Genomic DNA, 17279 nt, shown 5'->3' on the forward strand with positions numbered 1-17279 from the left:
AAATACACTCACAGAGAAGATAGAGTGCTTTTTAGACTGCAGTCAATGAGTCCTGATGATGTTATGTAGGCAGCTGTGTAAAACTGTTATAGATACCTTTTGCAGGCAGTTACACAGGAATCTTGAGGCTTGGTCTACTAGGATAAAGTAAAGGATTTACAGAAATCTACAGACCTGAACTGGCAAACTTCCAGAGTGTCTTTATGGACAATCAACTGGATCCTGTTCAAAGGATGCTAAACTAAAAGAGCATTTATGGATATGATAGAAAAGAGATTTACTTAAACAACTTGAATTTTCCCTCAAAAGACCATTGACGAAAGGCAATCACAAGAATAAACATTTCAAGTTTAAATTCTATGTCCCAATAAAGCTGTGGTTAAGGTCTGGTTAGGTTTTGGGCACAAAACCACTTTATAGAGTTAGGAAAAGATCATGTTTTCATTTAAATTATCAGGGCTTGCCACCACAAACAGGGCAGAAAAATGTTGTCTCTAATTTTAATAGCAGGTTTTGTCCTTTCCTGCGTGCTCACCACAAAATCCAGCACCACAAGTTTGCAAAGAAACATCTAAACAAGGTTGATGCATTTTGGAAACTAGTCCAGTGGACTGATGAAGTTAAGTTTGGTTGCAGTGAGCAAAGGTATGTTTGGAGGAAAAAAGGTTGACAATGTCATCAAAATAACACCTCTCAAACTGTTAAGCACATGGGTGGATTTATCATGCTTTGGGCTTGTGTTGCAGCAAGTGGCACAGGAACATTTCAGTCAAGGGAAGAATGGATCCAATTAAATACCAACAAATTCTGGAACCAAACATCCCACCATGATGAGAGAATGACTTCCGCAGCAGAATTATGATCCTAAACACACCTCATAATCCACAATGGTCTCACAGTCCCCAACCTAAAAGTCATCAAGAATTTGTGGATAGTCCCCAAAGGAGCATTGCACGTAAGACGGCCCAAGAATCTCAAAGAACTAAAAGCCTTTGAAAGGAAGTATGGTTTGAAAAGTCCCCCAAAAAAGTGTTTACAAGCTGCGATACTTGCAAAAGGGGGTGTTGACTAAGTGCTGACCATGCAAGGTGCCCAAAATTTTCCTTCAAGCCCATCTCCTCTTCTGTTATTTTAAAACTGTAAAAGATGAAGACTTAAGAAATAAGTCTTAATCATCCTGAAAATAGTTAAGAGATGTGTCATCTTTAACTTCATGACAGATATTTCAACCACGGGTGTCCAAACCTTGTATGCCGCTATATTTGATGTCAGATGTGATAATGAGGCACAAACCCACACACCGTTCTGCTGACAGTCTCACGTTCCAAATGCAGTATGTCGTAAGTCAGCAATTAAAAAAAACAAAAAGATATTGTCCAGGGAGAGTTCACGTGTTGCACAGCAAAATAATGCCTTCTGTGGCCTGCGCTGTTGCTTTTACAGTCACTATTATCACAACAGCAAATCATTACTGTACACTTCTGAAACACACAAATCTAATTTTGCCCCTTGTGAATTATAATGTGGTTGGCCAGCCTTAAAGATCAGATCTGAAGTCAAATTAGATTTGCCTGCTGGCAGAACACAGCGTTCCAGTGTCTGATGGGACTCAAGCCATTTCCCCATGACGGGTGGGCACGCATTTGAAAGTGCCTGAATGGACTGAATATTAATGATTGTACAGTGGTTCAGAAAAGTACAATTTCAGAACATGAAGGTAATTCTGCTTATTGGCGCTCAAAAAACTGAGCCCCAGCAACTAATGTGTCAGTGCACCATCTTGTAAAAGAAAGGCCCAAACTTTGTTTTATTGTGATGTCACAGCAGGTTAAGACTGTTCTTGAGGCAGCAGTGTGCATGTGGTGAAGTCTCTCAAAAATGTACTCAAGGTGATTCTTTATTCAGACGTTCACTTCAAGCTATTTTTAGATGTCTGGTGGAGGAAATGACATGTTTCACAAGCCAAGAACTTCCTTGAAGGGAAGCGTAAAAGATTTGTGTGAAATGATTTCTAATCTGTGACAAAGTTGCGTGAGGCTCTGTGGACTCATTTAGTTGGGTGTTAGGTTTGAAAAATAATCTCTTTAGTTCTTGTGTTCGGTCATAACCGGACCTCTGCATTGGATTTTTAGATTTCTGTACAACACAGAGAGATAAAATGCATATCAATTGGTCACTTGACAAGGGTTTTGATGCACGACAAGTGTATTTCTCACAATGTTTGACTGCTCCTTGAATTCCCGCAGCCCCATTCACGACACCAAATAGAAAATAACATCACCTTGACTTGAATAATGTATTTTTCCATCGAAATCACTCACTGAGGTTTTGGCCCAGTTTTTCGTGGATTTAAATTGGATTTTAATCAACACACTCACAGATTCAGTGCCCCCCTTATGACATCTCGGGAAATGAAATTCAAACTCATTGACTCACAAAGCAGCAGCTTGGGACAAGCCAACTTTCTCCATTAGACAACTGTGGCCTCAGAGGGACGGTGTTAATCCTCCTCCCAGAAGAATCGCTTTTTAGCTACACCAGTTCACATTCTGGATCACTTTCTGATCATGAATGGACATGCCACACATGGCAGAGATACAACTCTGACCAACAATCTGGACATTGTCCATATCCGAACGTGTCTTGCAAGGGGTGGGACATCACTGTTCACATCACATCACAGTCTAGTGGGGCTGCAGTAACAGTGTTGCATCTGTGCATGGAGGTGAAGATACTTTTGATGAACTGGCTGATAATATAATTATAACCTCCACCCAATTTTATCACACAATTTGTGTGGTTACTGTGTGTTTCTCCACAAAGCTGCTCGAAAACCTGAGGCAAGATGTGTTTTTTCCATACATATGTGTCCTCTAAATCAGATACAAAGAGCGCGTATGCATACTCATGTTTTATGCATACATTACACAGGATTCTAGTCTGGAACCTAAATTGAATTTTATGCATCAGGCCCCTTGTAAGAATACCACCTGTGTGTCTCCGCTTGTAGTTGTACTGTACCAGTCACAGCTGAGAGTTAGGCGACCCTGTGACACACCCAGGACATCCCGAAAAAAGAAGCTGGAGAAGTTGGAAGGGAAATGGACAACATGATAGCATGATTTATGGTTGCAGGTGGCATGCTTTCTAACTTGTTTCTGAATAACTTGCAAGGTTTTTTCAACTTTAGCAAGTCTGTGATATCTACAAAGCTGATAATATAAGCGGGATCTCTATAGAATAAATCAGTCTATAATTAATCTTGGATATAGAAAAAATAATAATTAATAAGATGCTTATTCAGCACTTTGAATAAGTCCTGTATCTTCCTTAGGTAACACAAAAGCAAGACAAATACTTTCTGCTTTTAAGAGACTTTTGGAAAGAACAGTCCACATGGTTGATCTGCAACATAAATCTGGCTGTCAGTCCTCTGATCCTACTCTGGAGAAATGCGACCATGATTATTATCATGCTAACCTGTAACATTGTAAATGCATCCATTTGGCAAGCAAGCCTTCGACAGAGAGCAGCATCTCAGTTCTTGCATTGGAAGGAGGAAAAGTGCTCAGCTGCAAAGTCTAAACACACAAATGTAATCGACAGATGTTAAATTTATTCAGCATCTTTCAACTTGAAGAGAACAAGACTCAATGAGAGCACAACCAGTAATTCAGGACTTTATGCAGTCTGGTGTTACGTTGTCAGGAATGACTTCAGACTCTTTGAAGCTGCTTCGTCCAAGAATTTGCATGTGCTTTGACCAGTGAGTTGCAGCAGAGTGGCAGCAGTGGGTAAAGTCATTGTTCATTTCACCACCACTCATTAACACTATCCTCAGATTTCACAAAACACAATTCAGGCTTTTGGGCAGAAACAGACGTACGTAGGTTTGCCTCTAATTGCAGTTTGCTGTAGAAATTGGTCTCTCTACATCTCTTTGAAGGCAACCAACAGCTCTAAAGTTGGCTGTTGTTTTAAAAGTCAAATCATGGATGTGTAGCCATGCTTTCCAAACTTGTGGAAAATACCTTTTTATGGCTCTGCTCATTTATGGTTGGATGTGGAAAGTCAAAATTGGCTTTAGATTTGCAAACTCCCCGCATGCTGTAGAGAGTTCATAAAGTGAGAAGTGAGAAGCATATAAACCACAAACTTTGAAAACTGTTGTTATAGATTCAGGTAAAGATAATTACCTATTTTTATTACCTATACTGTACTTCTATTTTCATCTACTTTTTTTCAATGGTTGTTTAGGAGCAGACTGATTTCTGCAGTTTGTGCTCTGCAGCACTTTGCATTTAAACCTCTCTCTCACTGATGGAAGTTATTCCAGTTGTAATTCTACTATTTCTGTGTAGGCTTGAATGCAAAATGCATCTCTCAAAGGTTTGACTGCAGTTGTAAGACCTATTTTATTTATCCTTAGAAGTTTTTGATGGGGAAACACAGCTGCCAGTACTCCCCAAGGAAATTCAAAGGCTTCTGCTCCCAGTCCCACTCTCGATGAGATCACGTCACATGGAATCATCATTTCAGTTAAAGGGTTCTAATAATATATGATTGTATGCCTGAATGGGTTAAGGTTTATTGAGGACGTCGCTTTAAATAACGCCATGGCCCAAGTCGTTTTATCAATTGAACAGGCTTCCTCACATCACCTCACAGACTCAGTAGTTATGCTTGAGGGCACTTACATCCTTGTTGGCACCTGGGGTATTCCGTTGCATACTTGACATGCACTCCCATCTGAGACTTCTAGTGTCACACTTTGGCCTGAGGGTTAAGGCTGGGCAGGGTAGCAAGGGAGTCAGCCTCTCTGCCTCGCCTCCCCGAGGAGTGAAGCACATGTGCATTGTGAGCATGAATTGAATGGGTTTGTCACGACGGCCGCACCGCCCCCCTCCCACCCACCCACCCCCCACCCAGTGTAGTGCACAACCCCTGCATCAGCTCTTCTGTCACCATCTGAAGTACAGCTCCAAGTGCATTGTGAAACTGAAATTTAAAAATGACAGCTGAAGGAAAGCAATAAGCACTGGAGGTAAATTATAATTTTGCCTGTCTGCAAAGCATACTTTCCATATTTCTCTCTGGCTATGTGGTTTTTATGTCCTTACTGTAAATAGATGTGCATAATTTGCTAATTTCTTCAAAATGTGAGACAATGTGGAGGTACGACATGTTTAATTTAAAATAAAATACAGATTCTTCACTATGTGGCTAGCGATTAAGATGTTGGCAGTGAAAGCTGTCAGCTGCTGTTGAGTCCATCATTCAGTCATGAAATCAGAGTAAAGACTGAAGAAGGAGTGCATCATAACCCATCCATGGTCTGCTGGTTTTAAGACCAGGTCACATGGCAAAGGGTTAGCGGGGGGGAGGTGGTTAAGTATACAGAGTACACACAGCTGGCGTCTCAGTGGGAGGCGGACAAGGCCAGTTAGATCGACACGGAATGAAAGACTTTTCTTTCATTTACTCTGCTGACTGCAACAATAATACATATTCCTAGTGGCATGAAGTGCAAATTAGCTGATCAATATGTGCTCTTACATGTAATTATGTACTCTGAGGATGTGTAGCGGAAACAACAGATGATTATGAGGATGGAGACCATATTTAGCCCCCATGTCTTTTCCTGTAGCTTGCCAACGACAATGATGTTGGTGTCAAAAACAAGCTCTGAGATTGGCTGTTACAAAGACAAAGCTGGATCCATTGTGACATTGCTAATTATTAGAGGTTAAAAAGCTGTGGTGTCAGAGAACACATTTAGCTACACGTAGGGGCGGATCAGAAGGGGACAGCAGGAGTGACACTGAAATTCATTAAATTATGTCAAAATAGAAAAAAAAAAAAGATGAGAAGATAAACTCAAAAGACAAGCTTCTACTGTGAGTTGAAAAGTTTATCCAGCTACCACTGAAACATAATAAAGCTACAAAACAGCATAATAACACTAGTCTGGAAATTGATGTACATTCAACTAATATGCAAAACAGTTATGATCCTTATGTAAGAATTTTACTGAATCATGTCTGAACACAGAACCAAGGTTTTATGTGCTCATTTGTCCACATTTTCCAGTCTGGTAATACATGCACATATCACACCGGCTGCATACAGACACCATAAATAAATGTGCATCGTCAAATAAATACCCAAACTCATACATTACTGTCTTTGTTCAAGCAGCTACATCACCAAGTTCGACATGCCGTTCCACTTTTAGCCTTCTGTCTCCCGTTAGCAGATATCAAAGGAAAGACAAGCAGTCAAAATAAAATAACTGTTTCATGAAAAGCATCACCAAAATAGCTTGAACAGAAAATCATGTAGTATTCATTAGAGCAGAGGCCCCACAGTAAAGTCTACACTGCAGTACATTTGTTCTGTAAGTTTTGAATGCATGAAGTACTTACAGTACTGTACAGAATATATCTGCATTAATGGATTTATAGGCATAATGATTTGTACACTGATTTACTTTGACATTCATTTTCCATTTTCTCAGAACATCGAGTATTTACAATGCAAGAACGTCTGACGGTATGAATATGCATGACCACAAGAGTGTTTGATAAATGATGATAGGACACGCAACACTACTGCAGTTACACTCCTGCTTGTACCCTTTCTGTGCCAGTTACACTTCACTTAAAATGACTGAGCCTTTGATGTAATCTGAAGCAAAAAACATTAATGGCGTGATTTGCATGAGGTGATTAAGAGCAACGTCACCTGGGGGTTTTATCTTCTGGTTAAGTAAGACTAGAGTCACGCTGAGCATCACTGACTTCAACAAACAGCGAGCTACAGATTCTGAGTAATACAGATGATTCAAGACAAATCTGTCCCCTGTTTACAGAGCGAATGCTGACACGGATTAAGCTACTGGAGGGAAACAGATTGGTTGCGAGATGAAGGAAATTAGCAGTGGATGTACAACTAACTTTACAGTTTGACTTTAATATATTTGTTTGATTTACTCTGCGCTGAAGATATTTAAAGACAATAAAGTGAGTAAAAAAAAAAAAAAGACTCACATTCCCATTACCAGATTCCCATTACCAAACCCACTTTGTAGAAAAATGGATTATGGGTTAAATTATATGATAAACTAAATAAGAAATACAACTACAGAAACTATGCAATTTCAACAGCCACAGTCTTTCTAAGCAGCACAACCCTGCTCACAGGTTTTAGCTACCAAATGTTGATGTTACAGTTATTAATTCCCAAAAAAGATAAGCCTGTTTAAGTTGAGAACAATTGAAAGCAATATTAAAACAATCAGCCAAAGCAGCCAGTCGTGCATATTAATGCCTAAAATGGACATGCAGCAGGTAGTTGAAACTAAACTAATCCTGCCAAAGCAAGAATAACAGACGCAGTCAAAATGAAGCAATATGGTTCTTTGGATCTAAATCTTTAAAGTGTAACCAGATGAGATGCTTGGAAACGTTTCTATTTTTTGAGAATAAGTGTATTAACTTTGCATTAAAAGAAATGGAAAGATGAGAGATGTGTGAATGTAACACCTTGTTGTCTGCTTCTTTTTCCAGCTTGTTCTTTTTCTTTTTCATGCCATGGCAGATTCATTCTGTGCTGTTTCTGAAGTTTTTTCTTTCTTCTCTTTTTGTGAAAATATGAGTGTGCATGTAGCACACAGTATAACTAATTGTGAATCAAATCAAATGAACCAATAACATGACTTTTACTGCTAAACGATTATTTTCTTTTTTTCTCTCTGTTTTAATTGCTTCAGGTGCCACAAAGAAAGCTGCTAAATCATCATGACAGTTACTTCCCACTTGGAAACAAATGCAAAAAGAAAACAAATAATTTACAGTCGTCTAATAGGCTGCGGTGTGGTGGATATTTGATACCATCTGTAACAACACTAACGTCTTTTCATCGTTAGGAACCACGGAAAACGAGTACTAGATATGACACTACATGACAGGAGAAAAAAAGCTGATGATCCTCCACATGATGGAGATGCACTAATTAATTTTCTCACTCTGAAAGTTAAGTCACTTGTCACTCTGGGGTGGATGTGAAATGGTCTTCTGTGACTCCTCTTCTTCCTCACTCTTATTCAGCATGAGGGCACCAGCTTGCCTTTCAGCTCCAACCACTAAAGCGTTTCTCACTCAGGTCCAAATTTGGAGTAATTTAAATGAGGTTTCTGGAGGTTTGACAGACAAGTCTCACAATGCAAACCCTGCAGCATCTCAAGTGAAGCCAGACACCAGGAAACCCAGTCACTCATCTCATTTAAACATCAGCAGCAAAGTTTTCCAGTAATATTTGTTGTCGTGTACTTTGATAACCCCTGATCGCATGCATTACTTGCCTGATTGAACTAACTCAGCTTGAGAGCCAGCCAACTATTCACATTTTCTCATTGTCCATCTCTTCTCTCTCTGCATATTTGGCTGGAAATGATGGCCGTGTGGGCTTTTATTTGAATGGATATTCAGCTCAGCAAGTGGTGCCATCTCCCAGAGAAATGGGAATGACTGAATTACGCTGCTGACCCTCCACGCAGAACTTCGAACCTCCTCTCGTCTGCATGAACTCTGAAAGAAGCCGTGTCCCTAATCAAGTGCAAGCACTTTATATTGATTTCCTAAAAGTTCTGTTACTCTTTTATTGCTGAAAAGTTCCAGCTAAAGAGATTTTGGTTGGTGTCTTGCCATTCGGGTTTATTGTCACAGCCGAGGGGTCTGTGATAGAGCCAGTGTTCTCATTGGATTTCATCACAGAAAGCTTTCCACAGTCTTATAAAATATGACATTATCTTGGCCATATTATTTTTAGTTCTGTCATGCTGTGCTATATTACAGGACAGGCATAAGCATAAAAATTCTTTCCCACTGACTCCCTGAAAGAGACTTAATCAAATCAACAATCAAGATCAATTTGTGTGAGCTATGTGAAGTATGCTACCCATTTGCAAGGATGAAAAACACAACTAAACTGTCCTATACACAGGAGATATTCCACTATACTGTCTGATGAAATCAAGCTCGATCTAATTTTTCTCTGTGGAAATGGCTCAGAAATGCTTGAGATTACAGAATTCAACCTTAATGAAATGTAAATTTCATTTGTTTAGCGCTATTGACAAAACATTTTAAGAGTCTTTTGTGCTAATGAGTAATACACGGTTGATTTAGTCGTATTATGTTGATTCAATGAGATGCAGACATCAGCTGTCAGCTAAAGGTGTACAGACCTGCCGCCAGAGTAATTGAACGTCATTTTTTGAGTTGTTTTTAGGAGTTTTGTCCTAAAGAAATGGTTCATATATGTTTCTAGTGCCTTAACTATATAGGCCACCTCATCATCTGGTATTCAGGTAGGTTCAAATAAGTTGTTTCATTGCATATGGTAGGCTATGTGGTCCAGGAGTAAAATGGTATTGGACAAACACACAGCAGCACTGAATGAATGCCAGATAATTTCAGCACACTGCAAAATGTCACAATTTCTCATCCTAAAAATCCAAATGAAAAACACTTAATTCAAAAAGTGACTGTAGAAAACACAGAACAAATACACAGTACTCTCAGAACTGCATACAATCAAACATGGAGAGAACTGTTTACTGAGAATTTATTGCTGGAGGAAATCAACAGTCTTGCAGGGAGAACAAGCTACTACTCAACATCAGCAGAACCAAGAAGCTGATTGTTGATTTTAGAAAAAAGGAGGCAAAGACACACCCCGCTGTCTACATCAGTGGAGCTGAGGTGAAGCAGGTGAACAGTTTGAGGTTCCTGGGAATCAGCATCTGTCATGAGACATCACATCTCCACCCTGGTAAAGAAAGCTCAGAAACTAATGTATTTTTTTCAGGAAACTCAAGTTCTTGTTAACTTTTAGAGCAACAGAAAGCATCCTGACTGGAAAGATTACAAATTGGCATGAGATGCAGTCCAGGACAGGAGGTCTCTGTGGCAGGTGATCAAAACCAGCCACCACTGCCCCACCTCCAGATTTCAGAGCAGCCTCTTTCCGCAGGTAGACTCCTCAATTCACCCTCCACACTCCACCAGACAGCTTGTGATTTATTATGTATTCATCCATTCATAGAATTTTTGTTTTGTGTAAGGCTAATGCTAGCGTGCCTTACATACCAAGTCTCATCAATTTATTTCACTCCAGTAAAACTAACAAGTGGCTACCGAAAGAAATAAAAATAAACGGTTAGCCAGGAAGGAAAAAACCAGGAAGATATTATTGTTATTGCTATCTTTAAAACAGCGCGATCAGCAGTACCTGTACTACAGCTGCAAACACAAACAGTGTTATTCTAAATTATTGACAAAATTGTCATGAGTTCAATGAAAGCCTACAGCAAATGTCAGCAGCTCATGTTGCAAACAAGCATAGCTCTAATTCTTGGTGTTGCTACCTCACCTTAATATCACAAGGGATATGCACAGCAGATGTGATTGATTTACATTTGCCACAAAACAATTTCTGTGAAATCATATACTGCACCCTGCACACATCCGGTACATCCAGTCACATTATGATCAGCTCAGCCTTGGTCTGTGCCAGCGCTTGTGTGCAAGTGAGTCCCGCTGCTTCAGCCTGGCCCACAGTCAGACGATCATCAAAAATGGTCCTCTCATGCATCTTTGTATGGTTATCAGGTTTCTCTGGAAAGAGCAGGGAGGATGTTACTCCTGGTAGCTCTGCAGGACTCCTCCAACCCATTAACATTAGCCACCTAATCCTCCAGCTGGCTGCAACCGGAAGGATCTGACAGAGGAGTTGTGTCTCCGTCTCCAGTGTCTGAAAACTGCCCTTTGCTGAAGGTGAGGGTGAAATTTGTCCCCCAGACTTTTTAATCTCAGAGGCCCTGTCAGGGAGGCAGTTTAATTATGACTGATACAGCTGTGTGTGTGTGAGTCTGTGTGAGCTTATGTGTTCAGAGAATAGTGACTGTGGCTGTGTGTGTGCTGCTGCCAGGGTGTCGCAGGCAATGGGGAGCAGCCAGTTATTCAATGAAGAAGCCTGTCAGATGGACATGAGCTGAGCCCTGTTCTGCACTACACTCATCTATTTAATAAAAAAATCACGTTTGCCCATTTAAGTCCGTAAGAGCTCTTCATGGGTACATACTTAGTGTTGTGTCTGCATGTGTTCGTGAGGATGTGTGTACAGAAGCCTCCATTATCTTAGAAATGCAGGAAATGATGTACATCTGGCAGCACTAGAAAGATAGAAATGATGTTTACATACAACTAATTTGCATTTATAATCATATTGTGGTGACAAATGTAATTGCAAAGGGCACTTTGGTTAAGGTAAGGGAAAATGTATGATTGCTGCTGATTTTTCCTGTATTGAAACAGACCATAATCATATGGTTAGGGTTAACCCCAAGTGCTAGGGTTAAGGTTACGTTAAAAAGTTGTGCTCACTTTGAGTGGATAGTGCATTGCAAGATTGCCTATTCTGGTGGAAAACAAATTAAATTAGATGTCATTAAACATGTTCAGTATCAATCTTTTTTCAACTTGCTAGGTACCTTAATTAACAACATTTCCTCATTATGTTAATTCAAAACTCTGTCCGCATTACATTTGCTTCAAAATCTAATTACTGCTAATAAGCAGTTGTATACTGATGCAATTTCTAGGAGACAGGGCTCAAACTATTCACACAATTTTCCAAACGTTTGTGGAAAAATATTTCACACCTCACCATGACTTTTTGTAAGAGAGGAGTACTCAACTTTCTAAAACTCTCCCGATCTGATTTTCCTTTGTCTCTTCTCTTTCCTTCATCAAGTGCTTTGTCCAACCGTGTCAGACAGCCAAGTCGTCTCTTCTGAAAGGCCAAACTCAAAGGCAGGGCAACAAGAGATCTGTCAGACTGAGAGGCAAGGATGATGAGCAGCAAGTAGTTAGACGTTAGATTGTTGCAGCAATATGACATTCCATGCAAGGAGCACAAAAAGAAAGAATGAAATTGTGGTGTCACGATGATGAACTGCATTTGTCCTTGCAAGAGCTTCTATTGTTGTGATATTCAAAGTATTAATGGTACGCAGAAGTAAGGACTTACTGACCGAAACTGCAGGCTGATATATGAGAGGAAGAAGGACTCAGGAGTCAGCAGAGTCATGATGCAAAGCTCTTAAGGTTCAATATTGGCAAACAAATGTACATGATGTACTTAACCGACAAGTTGAATAAGTCTACAATTTGCAATTGAGTGGGAGTTTTAAAATATCTAACGAGGTTGTGTACATGTACAAACAAGAAAGAATTAACATTGAAAAGGATGTAAAATCGATACAGATACTTCAGTAATACTGGATTTGTCCTTTTCACCTTCTTGCTAGGTTGTGGCAGCTAACTTTTTCATCATCTTTTCATGGTATATGTCTTGCAGAGAAGATGAGTGTTACACTTACTGTGACACCGCTGCCAGCATTCATTATCATGTCATTGTGTTACTGAGAGTAGTATACACTTGATACTATAGGAGAAGTTGAGCGTTAATGGTCGGTGTGTGTAGGAACGGATCTGTGCGGCTGTATGCTGAATCATTCCTCCCTTTTCCCTATTTGCCAGGCTCTGGAGGTTCACTAAGGTACAGACATTATTTACCATAAAGTGAATCCACGCTCAAAATGTGCAGAAATGGTATACACGAGGACCGGGTCGTGAGAGGTTAATGTGAAAACAAGCGTATAGCAACAGCTGCATTTTGTCTGGGGAAATATGGCCAAGGTTCTTTAGGATTAGCCAAAGTGGATTTAACTGGCGAGTAAACAATAAAGGAATGCGCAATTAAAACTGCTTCATTAGACGAATGCCTCTCGACATAAACATATTATTAGCCGGGGAAATGGCAAGCATTTCTTTTTCTCTTCATAAGTTGACTTTATTAGCAGTTCCATTGGTCAGGGCCTCTGGAGGTCAGACAGCTTTTTTTAACAACAAACAAAAATTCACATTGCTTTTCTGGTGATACTGCTGCCTTTTCGGTCTTAAATTGACTTTCTTGGTACTTGTTGAGGTCAGGGAGCCGTAATAAGCGGGAAGAGGTTGATCCCCGTCGCTAATTACACGCCGCATGGCATTGTTATTCTTCGCTAATTGCATGCTGTGAGTTGCAGAAGATGCCTTGCCTTGGAGATTTTTTAATCTATGTATTAAGCCCATGAATTTGGCATCAACACTAGCGGCTCAGTGGCAGTCAATAAAGTCGGTTCCATCATAACCATATAGTAAATCGTCTGAAAGGGTGGGGGTGGGGATACTTCACTTTTATTAATCATTGAAACAAAATCTTGGATGCAAGGTGCACATGCAGACATTGATGTCTATGAGAGGAGGAGGTATAACACACACGCTCTGAAAATCTGCATATAAAGCAAGCATACTGTATTGCAGGGATGTCTCCGTGGATTTAAGCGTATGCCTGTCATTAGTTGTTATTTTTAGGTGCATCAGTTTGCTGTTTTTACAGTAATTACATAACATTAGATAGTAGATCTCACTAAAAGGAAAATCTGCCTCTTCCGAGAAATCTTGGATGTGTATGGATGCCAGTGCCACTTATAAATGAAAGATTTTTCATTTTTTAAAGTGGCCTTCTCCCTGATGGTTGACTAGCTATATTTTTCAGTCACAAGGCAGTCCTCATTATATATGTCTATTTTTCTTCGACTGTTCTTCATTACTTAAGTCAGAAAAGCCACAAGGAAGTACAGTGTGTTAAGAGGGGTTAGGGTATGCAAATGACTTGTTTTTCCCAAGTCTGCCTCTGAACAAATAGTCATTTAGTCAAGGAAAAAAAAAAACACAAATGACACTCAATGAAAAGTGTATCAGTGTCAGCAAAGCAGTGACAGACGTATCTTTCAGAAGCAAATCCTTGAAAACAGCTTTGATAGCTACAATTTGGACTGCTAAAAATGCACATTTTGGAGCATGCTGTCATCTAAGAGGCTTGCTGTTTTTGAAGGGCAAGTGTTTCCCCCGTGTCAACAACTTATTCACCCCAGCTGCTTGACAGAAATTGAACTTTTGCATTTTCCACAGAATATAAAACTTATTAATTGTCTAAGAGGCTGCTCTTACATCAGTTAGTATATTCATGAATCATAATGTGGCAGAACACTGATGTATGGGCTGCAGTTGTTGGGGTGAGAAGGCAAATAACAGCATTTATTCTATCTATTTAGCTTAATGTTCAGGGTCCTCTTTCAGAGATGTGTGTATGTTTGTGTGCATGCGTGTGTGTGTGTTTGTGTGTGTGCGCACACATTAATAAGATGGGGATGTGTGAATGTGAGGAAAATGTCTAGATTTATGGGAACATGTCAAACAAGTCGGCTGAATCACTGGAAGAAGATGAGAAAGGTGTCAACTGTAATACTGCTCACCACTCGGGAGATGAGGTTGACACCACAGATATGGCAATTAAAATATTCTCTTCCTATATTTTCAGGTCATGGGGGGAACAAATTTCAACAAGACTTAGAATCTATAGCCTGTCAGCTGCTCTGTCAGCCTGTACTTTGGCACAATGTGCTTTGAGCTAAACGTTAAGGTCGACATGAGTAACATGCTGATATTGCTGATATGCTGATATTGACAATGTCCAGTTACGTGTGGTCAGGGGAGGCAGTGCCTCACCTGTTAAAATATAATTAAAAGAAAAACTTGACTGTTCTATAAAATTGTTTTCTGTATGATTTCAACATTTCTATGGTCAAAATTGCTAAATTTATGCATTTCCTGTTCAAATACATGGGAGAAGGGCAAGGTGAGGCAGCGATGAGCTGTGCCACACACACTGACTGACGCAGGCAGTTGGCGCATGCCCATTGCTGTCTCTCTTTATATCTTAAGCATAATTAAAAGCTTTTAAAACAACTAAATGTTTCAATTTTGCCTCAACAGTCATGAACCTCACTATTACTGACAATGTCAGCATGCAAATGTTTGGCAGGTATAATGTTTGCCATGTTCACCATCTTAGCTTAGCATGTACTGTGAGCATGTTTGCTGATTAGCGCTCCACACACGGCTGAGGCTAATGGGAATGCCATTAGCATGTGGCTCACGAGGTAGAGTGGTCGTCCACTTACCAGAAGGTTAGTGGTTCAATCCCTGGCCCCTGCAGTCCACCTGCTGCAGTACCCTTGGGCGAGATGCTGAACCCGTAATTGCTGCCGATGCCTTCAGTGTGTGTGTCTGAATGGCTATTACTCCTGATGAGCAGTGCATGTGTGTGTGTGTGTGTGTGTGTGTGTGTGTGTGTGTGCGTCGCTGGAAAACAGCTAGTGCAATGTTGACCTGCTGGTGATGCCAGCTGAAAAGTTAAAAGGATAATTAGAATTAATTCTGAGGAAGGTGTGGTTGTTTGCAGCAAATTTCAGGGCAGATGACACATGTCACTCAAAACTGCCAACCTCTTGGTGTATGGTGTAAGATCACTGTCAAAAAGACGTGTCCATAATTTAAGTTTTCTATTTGTAAAGTTAACAATTTGTGTGTCATAAAAGTTGTTTTACACAAAATTCTGCTGTCATATACATGAGTCTGTGAAATTGGGTTCGGGTTACGAGTGTTTTTATACGAGTATGAATTTCTGTGTAATAGTGGATATTTTGGCCTACTTAAGCAGTTGACCAATAAGCACTGCTATCACTACAGGCATGCTGGAAGGGGTGGCTTTCGTCATAAGTGAATTTTACACTACCCAGTACATATCGAGCTCTGACGTCTATATGATGTCTCCTTATTAGAGCTCGTTCCAACCCTTGCTCAGCTCAGCCATGTCTCAGTCAGTCATAGCTCTGCCAGCTGGCTCAAATCTCCAGACACTGCCTTCACCTTCAGCATTGTCTCTCTCTAACCTGCTTCTGTCTCCTTGTGAAGTGACAACAACTGCCTAATGAATTCCCCTTCATTACAAGCACTCTGTCACAAGTCCAACTGACTGGAGAGCCTGTGGTGTGTGTTTTGTGTTTTCGTGTGTGTCTGTGCCCTTTTGCTGTCACTAGTGTTGACTTAGCTGACAAAAAGCTAGACATTTTATCTCAGATTAATCTGCTCGGTGTATGTGCGCGCATGTGTGTGCTTGCATGAGTGTATCTATTTTGATATATGCCAGAATGCGTCTGTGCGTACATGCACAGTCATGTCAAAGAGGGATTTCTTTTTAATATTGAGATAGGTCACAGAGATGTGTGTGTGTGTGTGTGTGTGTGTGTGTGTGTGTGTGTGTGTGTGTGTGTGTGTGTGTGTGTGTGTGTGTGTGTGTGTGTGTGTGTGTGTGAGAGAGAGAGAGAGAGAGAGAGAGAGAGAGAGACAGAGAGACAGAGAGAGTCTGGGGAGGCGTGTGCATCACAAACAAGAATTAAATTTCAAGTCACGTTGCAATACTAACAAGAATGACATTTTTCTGTTCTCATCATGACATTTTATCACAGTTATTTCTTCGACCTGAGGGCCGCTGGAGAGAGAATCCAGAGAATGGCCAACAGGGAACAAGTGGAGGAGGCTACATATTTTTTGAGCTACAGAAAAAAAAGCCTAATTGGGATCTTATGTATTGTCTGTCAATGAGTCTTTTTCCAGAGGCAGTTTCTGATACCGGTGTTATTAACATTTTTCTTTTCTCCAGTTCAGGATCATTTCCATGCTGACAGTGTTGCTGTCAAACTATTTCTCATTTTAACAAACAAGTTTCCTGTTGAAAACTTATCTATTCCGTGTTTTTGAATACAAATAATAATGGGTTCATTACCATGCCCGCCCTAAATTGTTTATAATTTTTCAGCTGTGCATAAAGTTACTGGATGAATTACCAGCAAATGTACACACCGTAATGATAACTGCAGAGAACAACTGTATCGAGAGGAGACTGATATGGCTTAATTACTCTGATCTATAGCTGTTTGGAAGAAATCGTTTGTTAAGCTAAATGCTTCATGCTAATGATTTAATCTATAATTCCACAGTGGCTTTCCTGATAATGCATAAGTAAAAAATCGCATGTGAGATATATAGCAATGCTATTGATGCGGGCAATATTTCATCTTCTACCCACTCGTGTGCTTGAATCACACCCCAGTTAAAATAGCTGTTCTTTCAAAATACAACTGATTACAAGGGACAACCTAAGCAAAGGAATGTTTTTTTTCAGTTGCTGATCCGCAACCTAATCCCATTTTCCCCAAAGATCATCTGTTAAACTACAACTGATGTGAATTTTACAGCTGGAAAAAG

The 17279-nt window shown here is 40.1% G+C and overlaps 1 protein-coding gene across 1 annotated transcript in view; it reads left to right on the forward strand.

Annotated features, from left to right (window-relative positions):
• Window positions 1–550: 550 nt before the first annotated feature.
• Window positions 551–17279, forward strand: part of LOC139337241 (uncharacterized oxidoreductase YjmC-like) — a 297202-nt gene continuing 280473 nt past the window's right edge. Inside the window, exon 1 of the mRNA XM_070971749.1 lies at window positions 551–555. The gene's annotated coding sequence lies outside the window, so the exon portion shown is untranslated. The remainder of the gene's footprint in view (window positions 556–17279) is intronic.

Source organism: Chaetodon trifascialis, chromosome 10 (assembly GCF_039877785.1).
Source record: "Chaetodon trifascialis isolate fChaTrf1 chromosome 10, fChaTrf1.hap1, whole genome shotgun sequence".
NCBI lineage: Eukaryota > Metazoa > Chordata > Actinopteri > Chaetodontiformes > Chaetodontidae > Chaetodon > Chaetodon trifascialis.